Source organism: Fukomys damarensis, unplaced genomic scaffold (genome assembly GCF_012274545.1).
Source record: "Fukomys damarensis isolate Sample0158 unplaced genomic scaffold, DMR_v1.0_HiC HiC_scaffold_17, whole genome shotgun sequence".
In the NCBI taxonomy this organism is placed as follows: Eukaryota; Metazoa; Chordata; class Mammalia; order Rodentia; family Bathyergidae; genus Fukomys; species Fukomys damarensis.
Window position 1 is genome coordinate 36,959,565 of NW_022900929.1, and position 16,350 is coordinate 36,975,914.

Genomic DNA, 16,350 nt, shown 5'->3' on the forward strand with positions numbered 1-16,350 from the left:
CAAGACTGCACCTGGGGTTGCATGTGCCTCCTGAAGTTTAGGGATTTTATGTCTTGTGCAGTTGCTGCCTGCTGAGGTCATTCTCATGTGTGTGCCTTGGCTGAGGCCCAGTTTTTTTGGCGCCCCTCAGTCACTACATTAAAGCCAAATTGCCCCATATTTTGTCTGAAAGTTATGTCTTCGCTGTGGGCCATGAAAATTCACTTCAGGCAGTCACAGTCCATAAAACAAGTAAACACAATGCCACCATATAAAAAACAGTGGATATAAAGCAACCATAGCACAAGTTGTAATCATTCAATGGGATTGAAATATCATCTGACCTAAAGTTTAAGGCTCTTTTTCCAAGTCATAGAATTTTTTTAAAACTGCAAATTTATAAAAAAAGGGTACTCACACGCCAACAAAAGCCTCAACAATCCAGTGAGGTCAAAACATCTTTCCCATACACAAAAATTTCCCAAGCCCCAAAACTCTCAAGATCTTTTAATATGTTGACTTCTGCCCCCATTCTTACCATTTTTTTAAATTCTTGCTCTTGACCAATGTACCAAATGTTGGGCTGTTCTAAGGAAAATTGTTTCCTGTCTCAGTTCAAAAGCAGCCAAGAAATAAGACAAAACAATAAAGCAAGCTTAGACCATAGTGCCATTATTATTATCAATAAAGCTGACATTAAAGGATGGGCTTACATATGTGGTCAAGGGAAAGCGACAGGGTATTGAAAGAGGCCCATAGTACAATGGTGATGCCCAGTCCTCTGCATGGAAAGAAATAGTAGCACAGTGGCTAAAATTTTCCCCCTTGACAAGAATAAAAGCGTATTTTAAGAAGACTCAACTCAGGTAATGAGTGATAAGAAACTTTTAGGTCAATCAGGTGCAATGATTATGACCGGCAGACTACCTCCAATGACACAATATCTCTGATGCCCATAAATACCTAAACACTGTGAAATCCTCTTCTTAGAGCCAATCAAAATGTTCGCAGGATAGTGGGAAGAAAGCTTGGGGATACAAGTCAAGCAATGATTCTTAGGAATAAATAGTTTATGCGAGAAGTGGCAGTTCAGGTGTTGTTATGTAATTAGCACGACTCCTGGGACACAACACAATCACGCCAAGATCCTGTTGGAGGTAAACCTTGAGTTAAACACAGCACTTTCAGAGCCCCCACCCACGAAATACAGGGTGAAAATAAAATAAAATCCCTTCCTAAACTCACTTACAAAATTTACTTTTGACTTTTGTTCTTCGTGTATCACATGAACATACTCTGAAAAATGCTTGCCTGGTTTTACAAAGGATTTGAATTCCTGACCCCATTAATTTAACTGTGCAGTGAAAGTGCTAACTGAAACACGAAGGCCAAGTTTTATGGAGGCGGCTCTGCCGGAAGTTTGGAGTGAGTGATGGGTATCACGGGTTCATGGGTCCTCAGAGTCTGGAACTGGTTAAACTGGAACAGTGGGGAGAGTGTTTACAGTTGACTGGCTCCCCCTGGTAAATCTGGGTCTTCCTCTATACAGCAAAAGCACACTGCTCTCCTTTATTCGTTGTGCTTGTCAAGACTTCTGGTGATATTTTCCTTGTCAACTACAGCTTAAAAGTTTATTCATAACGTGTTGATTCAGTGCCATGGCCCATTTGTATTCTATGGTGATATCCGAGAGTAATTCACGCTGCTCAGATGCGTCTGTGACTCCTTGGTGTACATATGCTCTGCATGCACTGAGCTGAGGAATAGCTAAAGCCCCAGAAAGCTGCTTTATTGCCAACATAAATCCAGGATGTTGATGTGAAAAGGTTTTCAAGAAAAAAACCTACCACCACCGTGAAAAAGCTGGATAATACATGTGTTCAACTGATTCTTCGCTGAGAGCTCTCTCCATGGTTTCCAAGCGAATTAAAAGAGAAGTATTTGTGATATTTAAAACTATATTTGAGCGTGAAGATACTGCTTTCACTCTATAGAACCTTTTAAAATGTTTGCAATGGTTTAAATCTTGTCATCACATTCTTTGAAATAGTTGCACTATTTTATGTTTTCTCTCTCTGATCATTTATTCCCCCCAAAAGAATTTCTGGTGATGCATATTCCTTATGAAAATTGTTAATTTCACTGTATTAGGAGAAGGATGAATTCCTATGCCAAAGGTGTGTCTGTATTCATTTCTCAGGAGTTCCACATAGAGATCTTTGCTAGCATTTTAAGTAGTGATGCAAATATAACAACAGGGACTGAAGCTAATAAGTGAAAAATTCTATGGCCCACTACAGACAGCATGATTGTATTTTTCCAGTCCTTATTTGGTATTCCATGACTTTCAGTTGCTTCAAACATGCACCCCTCACCCCTCCCCACAAGGTGTACCTTAGTGTGCTGAAAACCTGGATTCATTTTTCAGTGTGTGTGGATGTTTGTGGACTGAATCATATCCATGAGCTTAGAGAAGCTAAACAGCTAACTTCTGCCTCATTCATCTCATTTTCTCCTTTGGTTCAATCTAGAATAAGGCCAGGAGGCCAAAGTTCTCCTGGAAATCACTCTATCAAGGCAGTGAAATGCATGTGTGTGTGTGTGTGTGTGTGTGTGTGTGTGTGTGTGTACACTGTGCCAGCAGGCAGCATGTGGCTTCTCCTTCTGGGAGAAAGCTTGTAGAATTTTTTTTCTACATGGAGAGCTAGAGGATGAGTAGTCACACAATTTGAAATAACTACTAAAGAAATGGGGACAATCGTTTTGATGGTTTGTAAGAATTTACTGTGAATGTTCTAGAAAGGTATCCCAGGTGGAATGAGCTTGTTTCTAGAGTGTGGATTAAACTGTCCACATTGCACAGTGTTACCCTCAGTAGACAGCCAGTGTTGGAATTATTTTCTCAAAGCATTTTGTGGAAGTCAGCTAAGACCCAAGTGAATCTCACATCTCAGTGGCAGATTTTGGGGGTGAGACAGGGAAAATGACTCCTAGTTCAGGTGACAGGACAGGATACAGGGATGGCCCTTGAGAAGGGCAGGCAGGAATCTGAAAAGAGATTGTAAATCAGTCCAATGTCACTGACCCTGTTCCTGAGGTGTGATCTGTTAAATAGGGATTGGTAGTGAGGGTTCTTTACTTAGATTGGTGATGACTTTGTGGATACAGGTGGATAGGTGAGGGGCCTGGAACAAGCCAAGGAGTCAGACCACAGTCAGACCAGTCAAGGTTTAGGGCAATATTCCAAACATAGTAGGGAAGAACCGTGGACTACGGCTGGCATATGACACAGATCAAAGCAAGGACAGCATGACAGGGAGGCTAAAGGAAAGCCTGACTCAGTGCATGGCCCACTCTGGGGCTAGGTCTACAGCAGGGATTCTCAACCCCAGCACTACTGACCTTTAGAGCTGGATAGTACTTTGGTATGGGGGGATTGCACTGTGCATCATAGGATGTTTAGTGGATTCCCTAACCCCTACCCTCTAGGTACTAGCAATACTCTCCCAGGTGTGACAGCCATAAATATTTCCAGCCATTAGCAAAACATCTCTGAGTAGAAAAACAGTGTCCCTGTTGAAAACCAATATTTGACAAAGACTTTGCTGTCCTCACTGGCTGGTGGGACCACTCTTCATCAGCCTTAGATTGGGAATGGGCATAGCTGGTATCAACTGAGCATTTCAGGGTCTGCAGACAGGGCTGGAGCTAAAAGTCCTCCAGTACAAAAATGAGAGAGACCATTAAGTGTGGGAGGAACAAGAGCCCTCCCTACTTTATAAATTCTGTTTTAATTTTATCGGTACATGTTTGCAGTTTATGTAGTTTACAATCATCTTGAGGGAATGGTTCTATATACATATTATGGCACGTTTCTTTCTGAAAATGTTTCATTTCCCTTCCCCTTCTTCCGCTGCTTCCCTTATGTCATATTTCATTCCTGTTGCTGTTTGTCTTAGCTCATGTTATGGCATGTGTTTACATTAAGTGGGGTTATTAGGCTCCTGTACATGGCATATCTTTATTTGTATTTCTCCATCCCCTCTCTTCTCCCCTCATCCTTGTTCCTTTGGACCACTTCCATATTTCAAGAGATCTATCTCTTTGTCCCTTCTATCCATCCTTTATCATTTCCTTTGTCTTTCTTTGCCTCACACAAATGAGAGATACCATATGGCATTTAAGCTTGTGTGCCTGGTTTATTTCACTCAACATTATATTTTCCAGGTGCATCCATTTTCCTACAAATATTTCAAATTCGTCATTCTTTATAGTCAAGTAGTATTCATATATATATATATATATTTCTTTATCCACTCCTCTGTTAATGGGTGTGCAGAATGCTAAATCCAGGATTTAGTTATTACAAATTGTGCTACTATCAACATTGGTATGCATGTATCCCTGTAGTATGATGACTTAAAGTCTTTGGGGAAGACACCTAGGAAGGGGATACCTGGGTCATAAGGAATTTTAAATTTTAGTTCCTTGAGAAATCTCCATACTAATTTCCATAATGTTTGTACTAGTTCACACTCCCACCAACAGTGAAGGAGGGTGCCCTTTTCCATCACAGCCACGCCAGCATTTGTTATTGTTTGATTTCTTAACGATTGCCATTCTTTCCAGAATGAGAATCTAAGCATTATCTGGATGAATTTTAATGGTGACATCACTCTACCTGGATGATCCATCCTTGTCTTGTGGGTTGACTGGCTGCTTTCATTATGAGACACCCTCACAGTAGGAAAGCTAGTAAGGCTCATGTGAGCTCCGTTTAGGGAAGAATGGAGGAAAGTCCAGGGCACTGCTCATGCTGAATCTTGTCTAAATGTGTCTTTCCCTGAGAGAGATTTTATCTGACTCTGAGTCAGGTTTGAGTTGAAGCCAATGATAGCTGTCCATTAATTTCATTCCCAACCATGATAGTCAAAACCAGCTTTATTCATGGCTCTTTAATCTGCAGAGCATTCTAAAGGACAGTTTCCTGCAGTCTTCCTCAATAGAAGACTTTCAATCCCCAGGAATTTTGTTTCTAAATTCAAGAACTTTGCTTTCTTTGGTCACATTGGTTCTTTACACAGCACTTCTTTCTGTTCGGAGACAGAGTTAAATGTCACAAAGTCTAAGCAAAGATGCCAAGTTTAAAGCAGAGAGTGCCTGCTTGATGCCACCCAGATAGTGGACTGGATCATTCATTTTTCTAAACAGACTCCAGAGTTCACATAAAGGGTGTTGGCAGTACGCTAGGCTTGGTGGTGGCTCAATCAAGAGTCCTTTCAGGAGAAGAGCTGCCTCCTGACTCCCATTATCACATATCTCACATTTTTTTTTGTGATAAGTGAAAATAAAAGTTTTCCCCATAAAACTCTGGGGCATTGGGAGCTTTAGGTAAATGAATGTAAATTTCAAGGAGCTTTGTACAAGGTTAGTTGTATTTCTGTCTTCTGAGGAAAATCTGAAGCAGAAGAAGCTGACTTCCCTTAGCTAACAGATTAAGAAGCTATGAGCCATCAAGGTGGTGGCATTTTGACCTTCCTATTTCTGCTATGTTTTTCCTTTAAATGTGTTTATTTGATTCCTGAGATGTAGTGTTATTTAGAGGAAGACATTATTTCTACTTGGATAAGGTCTAGAAATCTTGGATAAGATTTTTGATCCATGAGGCACTTTCCTATTGACTATCCTTTGCATACAGATTGTAAAATTACACATGGTGGGATAATAGGAGTAGAACTTTACTTAAATTCTGTGCATTTCTTATTTTAGTATTATCAGAATTCCTTACACTCCAGATAGATGTTGCATTCCTTTTGCGGATTTCAGTGCCTTTCTTTTTAATTGTTTTTAGTAACTGTTAATATTGCTTTGAAGAGTATGTGTATATTAAAGCACATGTGTATGTGTGTGTGTAGAAGAAAGAGAGAGAGAGAGAGAGAGAGAGAGACAGAGAGAGACAGAGAGAGACAGAGAGAGAGAGAGAGATAAAATTTTGCTTTCAGCATCTTAAAAGGCTTAAGTTGGTTATTCAGGAATGATCTCAATTTTGTTTTGCACATATTTTGCTCAGAATTTTATCCAGAAATTTAAGACAATATTAACTTATTCTGTGGCTACAATCTATTTTAGTTCTAGCAAGGAAGGTCATTCTGGGTATACTTTAAGAAGATAGGTCTAATATATTTAGTATCAACATTTAGAACTTAATTTCCACTTTTGTCCTTACACGTGACACAATCTTTCCAGTGGATTGGCATTCTTCTTGGTGGCCTTAAAATATTCCAGGAGGATACAAAATAATAAGCAGTAGATGTTCACAAAATAAGAAGCAGTAGATGTTCTTTGCTGTTTACTATGTTTGACTCCCAGAACTCCTGCCTGAAATACCCAAACACTGAACTTGCCTAAAAACATGCATTGTAAAATAATGCTCCCCCTCACATTGTTTTCTGAACTTCTCTCCCCTTACCACTTAGCTCTGCAGCAGAATATAGCAAACAGAATAAAGACAAAGGGCCCAAGAAAATCTTAGGCCTGCATTTTGTTAGTTCCAAGAATTTGAAAAATTGAGAGATTTAAAATTTATCCTTTGGCTCAACAGAAGTCTGAAGACTTAAATAGAAGTGATTGCCCACTCAATCTCCTTATTCTCATCAGAGATTAAAGGAATTCAGTAGAATTCATAATCCATGGAATCCAAGGTATATCAAGAGGGAAGCTGAATTCCAGGAACTTCATACAAAAGCTCAATTAACAGAGATGACCCACTTTAACCTTAGTGAGACTCTTCCTGTCAGTTCAGCACTTTAAGATGATGCAAATAAAGTAGTGGAAAGCACCGTCCCTCCTGTGGCCTCACAGTCCCTCCTCCTGCCTCTGCGCAGGATGAGACCTCAGTCACTTCAGGCAAATGGCTCACGCTCACAGGAATGCTCTCCTCTAAGTCCACCACAGTGTCCCCGCTTTCTATATTGGAAAAGGGTTCTATACTTGGTTCCCCTTATCCTGATCCTCCTTCTCACCTGTTGAAAGTGAAATATATTTCTTCCTGTCTAGACATAAACAGAGGTGTAAGGAAGGTCAGTATTCTCTATTTCACAAACAATTGTTTCTTTATGAGATAATGTTGATGCTCTAATGTATGGCATTCTGTTTAAAATTCTGTATAAAATTTGTAATCATTTATCATGAAAACTAAAGCATCTTAAAAAATGTTACTATTTGAAGCCTATTTTATGGGCAGTAAAAGAAGTTAATAGAAGGCATCATTATATTGTAAAATAGAAAAAAGCTATTTATCTAGCAACTATGACTGTGAATGCCTCCAAGAAACAAATAGGGAAGAAATGGTAGGTGTCCTTGTTATATTATTTAAAATACATTCATTAGTTTAGTTCAGTGACATGAATGGGCCCTTTGGGGAATAGCTCTACTGGAAATATTAAAGTCTTTGGTTTATTGGTAAAAGTGTCAAATTCATCTTTGTATGCAAACGCTTTATCTCTTGTGCTTACCTCTGCCCCTGGGGCATAGTAGGGCCTTTGCAGTGCTGCTCAATGAAAAGATGTGGAAATCACAGAAATGATTCCTTACATGAATGTGTCTGTAGCTGGTGGCTTGTGTGTGCGTGTGTGTGTGTGTGTGTGTGTGTGTGTGTGTGTTTGTGTGTGTACCATAGCTGAAACCCAGACAGAGATTCCTAGTGAGATGGAAGCATCCTAATCAGCTTGAGGTAGAAGACCACAGTAAACTCCTCACATGCCCAGCTGTCTTGGATTTTTGTCCCAAAATTTTTCACAGGAGGAACACAATTTGAATTATTTTAATAAAGTAGTGTTTGTGATGTGACCTAACTAAAAGCATGCAGTTGAAAACTTTTCATGCAGCTAACCATATCACATTTGTGCTAACTACTACCAGTGTAGCCACGATGGAGCTTAGATGCTCCTCAGTCACTATGGAAAACCTCAGAACCTATGGAAAAAGTGGAATCAAGAATACACCGCTCAAAGTGTCTATCAGTGATATGTAGGAAAGGAACCTGATAAAACGATAGGACTATTTTACCTGGGTTAGGTGGTTGTGAAGTGCATGGATGCTAATAAAATAGCCCCTTTACAGTGAAAACGATGGAAGTTTGCTTGTTGAAGGGTTGCAGGTGTAAGTTATGAAGCTAGTGGAAGGAGGGAATTTGAAGTTATTAAAAGTCATAGCCATGGAAACAATACACTTGGATAGGCATGTGGCTCGTCACACGCAGTGACCTGCAGCCCTGGAAGATGTTTCAGGTGGATGCCCTTGAGCACTCTGTGCACTCCATACCTGACTCAGTTCAGCAGGGTAAGGTTCCTGGGCTCACTTGGCATGTGCCACAGACAAAACTTTGTCTGGAGCAAACTTGAAATTTGCATTGTGCTCAAGTTCTTCCCTGAGACACCGATTATTTTGGGATAAATTCAAGCAGAACTGATTGTAGAGGCAAAGTAGCAACCAATATCATATCTAGGATTGTCTGAGACCTTGGCATGAGCCAGGAACAATGGCAAGCTTTCAACATGTATTAATTCACTAAATCCCATTAGCAAGCCTATGCCGTAGAGGTACAGTTATTACTCTTGGTGTGCAAACGAGGTTCGTAGAACTGCTTGGCCCAGACTCTAGTTCCTCTTCTTTTTTTATCTAGTATTGCCCTTTTCCCTTCTACTAAAAGGGGAGTATTTAACTTTGGGGCTGAATCCCCATTTCACAGAGTAGCAGAAATTGTCTGATGTCCTTGAAATACCATTTGTCATGTGATATCAACAGTGAGATACACGAATTCCTTCAGACCAGTGACTCCTTCAAATTCATTGAATATGACCTAACAGGCCTGTTTAAACAATGTCAGACAGAGCTAATTTATTAAGTTTCCCTGTGCATTAAATTCCTCCACATTCTAGGCAGGATTTTCAATGCTGTGATTCCGGAATGGCAAATAAACAGCTATACAAATGTATAATCCCAGATATGGCTGGGATGGATCTATATTGAGTAAGATTAAGTCTTGTCATATTTTCACGCTTAGCAGTTACAGAATTGAAGCTTTTACCTAGTACAGGAATTTTCCGTTTACATTCCAACATTTTTTTGCCTCCTCATCAAAACCACTACTTTGAGGTCATCTAATCTCTTTGTTTTTATATTTTCCCCCTTAGCTTCATACTGTCTCCTTTTTTCTCTGGTTATTCGACCACACTGTAACAGGGTCTGTTTTGATTTTGTTTTCTCTCCACACTCTCTTTAACTTTGTTTATACTGGTGAAGGGTAGTGGTGGTACAAAATGATATGCAGAGAAGCCAAATCATTCCAGGCTTTGAAGTAAATAGGGTCTACTCTCACTTTTGCTTACTATTAAAAATATATCATTCTTTGCAACTGCTATGTCTCAAATTAGTTAAACAATATAAAAACTGCCTTTCAGTTTTACCAAACTTATCTTTATTTATTTATTTTTTTCAGTACCAGGTATCAAACTCCAGACCTTGTGCTTGGGAGGTAGGCAGCAGAACCACTGAGCTAAATCTCCAGCCCTAAAACTTAATTTCTTTTACAAATAATTTTGCGTGCAATTAGAATTGGTAATAGCTATTCAGTGGTTCTCAGCTTTGGTTAGTTGTTAGAATCAATACTTGGTAAAACTTTTAAAGCACTGATAGCCCATTCCCTTGCCCATCTCCTCAAAAAGAGAACAAAATAAAAAATGAGTGGATCAGGCATGAATTTTCATTTTTGTTGCTCTACAGGGACTGGACAGCATGATCGTTCATTCACAATCCCTGAGGATCTACCGAGTTCCAAGCATGGTGGAGGAAGAATGTAGTGATTAAATATGGACATTGGAGTTGGAAGATGCAGTAATCTGAAGGACATGTAGGAGTGAACTAAGTAACAGGAGAAGCAGCACAGGAAAATCCTGTGCAAAGAGTCATCTGGATGGAGAGCGAAATCCTGTAGTAGGAAGAAGACTTCATAGGAAGCTTCCAGAAAGAAGTACAGATGGGGATGGGTGACCAGCAGGGACTGTTCTCCTGTGACCTTCCTGTCTAGTCTTGAATCTGTGCTCACCAACAACTTGAGAAATGAGTGGGTGCAATGTTGTCCCATCAGTTTTTCCACCATGCCTCTGAAAACTCATTTGCCAACTAATCACTGTCTTCACCAACTTCGCCTCAATCTTTCTCTCAACTCCATCCCTTTAAGGGGCTCCTTTGTGGTCATTTACTGTGTAGCCACATATTTTCCTCAACTAATCAAGGAAGTTTGGTCAATTTGAAGCAGGGAAGATGAGAGAGAGGTCAAGGAAGACTCCGAGGAGTTGAGTTCTGGTGTCAGCTCTGATAGTAAGTACAGTAGTTCCAGTGTCTCAGGTAAGTCCTGTCTTTTTGACATTTCAGTTTCCTCACTAATAGGATGAGTTAGCTAAAGGGTCTCCAAAGCCCCCTCAAGCTAAAAACTGACCTACCACAGATGCTCTTCAAGCCAAAGTTCTCCATTTTGAATATTTGCTATTCAATTAGCTGTTTGCTAAGATAGATTATACTTTTGAAAGAGCCATTCCTACAACATGGTACCGTTTTAATGAATGCAGATTCAGCCAAATTTAGGACACTCTATTTCTACATAATAAAATATATGTATATTATAGTCAAGTGGCCCTAGGTTCAGTTAACTTTCATAGAACCAGATGCTGCAGATACCAAGGTTAAATAATAAATTTTTGTCAGCATATAGTATGGAACTGTAATATCTTAGTATACCCTGATAAGGTAAGCTCTGAGGTGAAAAGGATCTAGTCTTTCAAAATTATGCTAGGTTATATTAAAAAGTGCTTTAAAATAAAAACAAGAAAAATAAAACAAATCGATAATAACAATAAAAAAACAAAAAACAAACTCAGGCGGTGTTTTTCAGTTACTGTTGTTGAACACTTAAATTGGAGCCACAGATTTGGAAAGCCATTTGGCAGTACCTCCCCAGACTGAATGAACACAAGCTCGGGGAGTCAGCAATTTGATTTCCAGGGTAGACGCATCAGAAATGAATAATTGTTAATGGACCCAAACTGGAAACCACATAAGGTCTCTCAGTGTAGGAGTGATAAATAAAATGTTGCCTATTTATACAGTGGCATCCAGAGAGCAGGGAGAATAAAGAATCCATAAAAACAATAGCTACTGTACAAGGATGAAGTTCACAAACATGTATCTAAGCATAAACATCGCACACAAAAGAGCATACATCATCTCATTCCTTTGACACATAAAGCCAAACCTGGCAAAACAAATGTAGATTGTTAGGAGTCAAAATGTGGTTACTCTTGGGGAGATTGGGAGCCAATAGGTACTATAGTAAGGGATTCTTGGGGTAGTGTCCAGTTTCTCTAACTTTGTATTGATTATACTTGTGTGTTTAGCCTGTGAGAATGTATAGGGCTACACATTTATGATTTCTATTTTCTCTTTGTTCATATTATTTCAATAACTACGATTTTAGAGAGTGCTTTGCAATGTGTGGGTCCATTTGACTCACACAATAATTCTAGGAGATAAAGTTAGGTAACTACTCCAGTTCTGTGGGAAGAAAACAGGCTGAAAATTTGATTCAAGGTTTCAAGAATAATTATTGGAAACATGAGTTAGTTCAGGTGTGTAAACTCCTTGGCCCAGTGGAGACAGTCCTTGTGGGTGCACCTCACATAGCGTCTGATAAACAGTAGGTGTTAAATAAATGTCATCTAAAGCTAGATCATAGGTTGGCACCTTTCTAATCACAGTGGACTCTCATCTTGCTTTGGAGGTGACTATCATCTCTGGTTGTCTAATGTCCCTGATGGGAAATGTATATTCTGTCCTCAGAGAGCAACAAGATGAGCTCTGATTCGAATGTTCCAGAAGCCGCCAAAAAACCCTGTGGAGAATTATGTAACACCAATCCTTCCGGGCTTAGAAAAGAATGAGTTGGATACTCAGTCCGCAGTCACAGTGTCTAGGAAAACAGGAAGGATCACTTAGAAATCCATGTATGTGACCTTGGATAAATCATTGATCTTCTTTGGGGGCAACAGTTTAAAATACAAATTTAAGGTCTTCTCTTAGGCCCATGTGATCCTTCTGTGGTTACCTGTCTTAAATTTTACATCCTTCCATACAGAAAATCAGATTCTCATGATTTTCAAGGGCATCAAATACACTTCAAACTTGGCAATTTGCTTGGTGTAATTCAAGATCAACTTTTACTTAATTTAATTTATAACTTAAATGTGGATGTGTCCAACGTTCTGCTTTTCCTCATAGCTGAAAAAGGAAATGAACCAAGTTACATAAAGCAATCAGAGGTCATATTCAAATTGTTAACCATATTTCTTTAGAAAATGTACAAAAATTTCAGTTATTTACGATGTGGCTAAAGGAAAGATAAGAAGTCTTGGAGATGGAATCTGTTATTGCTTGGATAATAAGAACTCAGGACCTTCTTTGGAAAAAAACATGGAAAAGGGAGAGCTCAGCTGTGATGTCAAGGTCAGCCAATGAGCTCAGAAGGAATTTGAGAAAAGTAGAGAGATAAATAGAAACAGATGTATGGAAAATCTTGAATATTGGTAATGAATTGTGTTGTTACAAATAAAAAATCTCGTTTTCCCTATATTTATCATCCTAATGATAAAAGCCATATAAATGGACTTTCATAGATCTGGTTAGATCTCTGGTCAGCCTTCCTCTTTTCAGGAGTGTGTTTTCAGCTGACGTCCTTTAAAGCTTTTTCCCCAAGGAGGTCAACCGTCATGCAATTCCCATTAACTCAAGGTCTCTATTTTAAATTGATATAAGAGAATTTTGATGGGAAGGGGAAAGGAAATAAAACTGAAAAAATCTTTTGGCATCTGACTGGTCAGCACTTACTTTCTTAGAAACAAATTGCCTTTTGCCTTTAGTTGTTGTTGATGGCAGGAGATATAAAAGTCTCATATTTAGCATTGCCAAAGACCACGAAGGAATAAAAGTAGAAATCTTGGAAACAAGACTCTCAGAGGTGCTCAGAAGGAAGGCTGGTCTAAAATCTAAGTGATAATGGACAAAAAGAGGTTTTATTCCAGCAAAGAATTAAGGAGATTTGAAAAAGAAAATGATCAAGATCAGTTAATAAGGTTTAAAAATATAGTAGTGATATTTATTTGACAGTTTTATCTAAAGTTTGTATCTGCTTTATTGATTCATTTTTTAAAGTACCACCCTTCATAATAGAGAAAAGTGAGAAATCATAATTATTTCTACCTTGATTCAAAACCTTGATTTAATTCGGTTGAATTCCTGTCCTACTGCTAGCTTTGTAGCCCAGGGGGAATTACTTAGACCCTCTAAATGTCACTTTCTTCCTCCATAAAATGAAGTAATGCCTACTTCATGGGATTGCCCTGAGGCTTTCCAGAAACTGTGAATGTAAATTATTTATTTCAGAGCCTATATTATATTAAAAGTTCCCTAAGCATTTTTTGATTTCGTAGTGACGATGTTGACTTTGGATATATTTATATCAAATAACTCTTTCTTTCTTACTTTCCTTTTTCTCTCCCCTCCTCTACTTTAACTTCATCTCTACCTCATTTCTCAAAAGATTTGAAGTGTCTTAAAGGCTTCAAATAATAAGATTTTTTTCTTTTGCTTATACTGTGCTTCACTTAAAAGTGAGAGTCAAACAAAATTTTGATAAAATTACTTTAAAAAGAAAAAGAAGTAGCGCTAGAGAATTTACAAGCAGAAAGATGAATAAGAATAAAAGATAATATACAAAGATATGAACAAATGAGTCTATTACAATTAAGGACTGAACAGTGGGTGGGTGACATTCAAAATAAAGTAATTTGAGGAGCATTTATTTGCAAAGGGACTATTTATAAAGGTGCAATTACAAGTGAACATTAAGGTATAATTTACTCCTAGACCTGAAAGACAAGATTGTTGACACTCAGAAGTAAAGAGTTCTATAGAGCAGTTGCCTTGACAAGACCACAGACCTCTGTTGAAGAAAACAATCAGGTGGAGGTAACCTCATGGGAACAGAACTGCAAAAATACTTACCCAGAATTCTCAGTGTCCACAATCAATCCTTCCTTCCTTCCTTTTTTTTTTTTTAAGATATTTTTTTTTTTTTTTTTTTTTTTTTGTACTGGGGATTGAACTCAGGACCTTGTGCTTGTGAGGCAGGTGGTGGCACCCTGAGCTAAATCCCTGGCTTTTCCCTCCCTCCCTCCCTCCCTTCTTCCCTTCCTTCCTTCTCCTCTGGGGTCTTCCTATTAACCATAGAGAACTGGAAGCCAAAGGGAATGAAAATTAGTGATATCATCCACACAGGCCAGTTGTCTCTAGGAATAGAGAGAGGAACTGAGAAGGTAGGTTATGGATCCAGGAAAGCCCATAGAACATATTCTCTAAGAGCAAAAGAAAATGCCATAAAGTTGTGCAGCTGACATTCAAATCTCATCTCTAACACAGTAAGGGGAGTAGGATCATATTCCAAAGTCGTATCACTAATAAATAATAAAAAAGTCATTTCTTCTAGAGCTTTTCTAGTCAGCTCCAATTTAAGTAACATTTGGCAAAGATATCCAAGTTGCTATGTTATATGATATTTCATTGTAACCTATGATTTACACTGACTCAATTTGGGATGTATCTAGAAAAACTAATACCTTTATTTCCAGAAAATTTTCTGATCTATCCTTTCTGAAAATAGGTAAGTAACAAAATGATCTATAAACGCAACTCTGAGGGTGTGGTAATAAAATGCCTTATTTTTTTGTCAAAGAGATATATTTGTTCATTCACTATTATGAGTGCAAATAGCTCATGAAAAAATTATCAGGTTGGGCTGGGGATTTAGCTTAGTGGTTCCACCACCTGCCTCACAAGCCAAGGTCCCCAGTTAGATCCCCAGTACCAAAAAAAAAAAAAAAAAAAAAAAAAAAAAAAAAAAAAAAAATCAGTTCACTAAAATAGATCGAAGGGAAAAGGGACCAAAGACACTGATTTATCCCATCCAGAATTATTTACTGACTGGCCCGAGTTTCACGGTGGCAAGGTGCAAAGAAAAGCATGAGGAACTGACATTCTAAACTGAGCACACATAGAGGGCTCTTCTCACAGACATGGAGTCAAAGAGGAGGTGAGAAAAGAGCAACCCAGCTAGCTTCTCCTCATCTTGGTGGACAGATCCTTCCTCGTGGGTAAAAAAGACTGCCAAAGGAGGTAGTGGTGGAAGCAGTATATCCTATCCTGATGTTTTAAAAACAAAATCTGACCAAAACAATAAAAAAAAAATTCCAAAAGTGCAAACATATGCATACCTCTCTTTGGTAAAATCTATAGTTTTTGTAAACAGAATATTGGATGGATGTGGAAAACCCAGTACTAAACACATGGTGGTCTGTATAACCAGCAGATGACTTCTGCATATTGTGTTACACTTTATAAACACTTTCAGAGATGGGATTACTTAAGCCCTGAAACTATGCTGTGAGGCACTTTCCTCTTTCGAGGTTAGAATTGTAAAACCCAGAAAGACTAGGAATCCTGTCCAGATCACCAAGTGGTAAAAAAAAACCCACAAAAAAACAAAAATTAATGTGGAATGATGGTTGGAAAGGACGAGAGTCAAACATGGGACCATAAAAAAGTCTTCTAAATATCATCTTGCTCAACTAATTTTGTTGCATGCCTTTTGCATTTATAATGAACACATAACAAATATTTATTACTAAGTGAATGAATGAGTGGCTGCACCAATAAATGGTGCTTGTAAAAACACAGTCTCTGCTCACTTACCTCCTGCCCATGTGCATTCTTGAGACAAACACATAGATTCAGAGGCTATTTGCAGAAAAGGAGAGAACAGCACTGTGGCAGAGTTGTAGCAACCAGGAGCCCTTGGTGGTGTGGGCACCAGTGGCTGTCAAAGCATGTCAGCTTGCAGGAATCCTACAGGCATGGGTGCTTCAAGCTAAGTCCCCAGCCCACAGTGCCTGGCAGGTCTGGAGGCCTCAGCGCTCTCACTGGCAGGCCCTGACAGCCGCACACAGGCTCATTCAGTGGGGACAGAATGCCTACGCTCCCTGTGGCAAGGGCCCCAGGTCACAGGACAGCTGGCAGCCTTGAACACATTACTCCTCATGAGTCCTCTGTGTGAAGTGCCACCTGTGAATACAGGTACGACTCAGGGTCGCCTTTGGAGCTTTGGAGGTTCTTTGTACTAGAATCCACTTAGATGTCTGTTAGTATTATAGGCACAGTCTCGGGCCCTTTTTAGAGGGCAGGAAAAGCAGCCTCTGTGTGGCGATG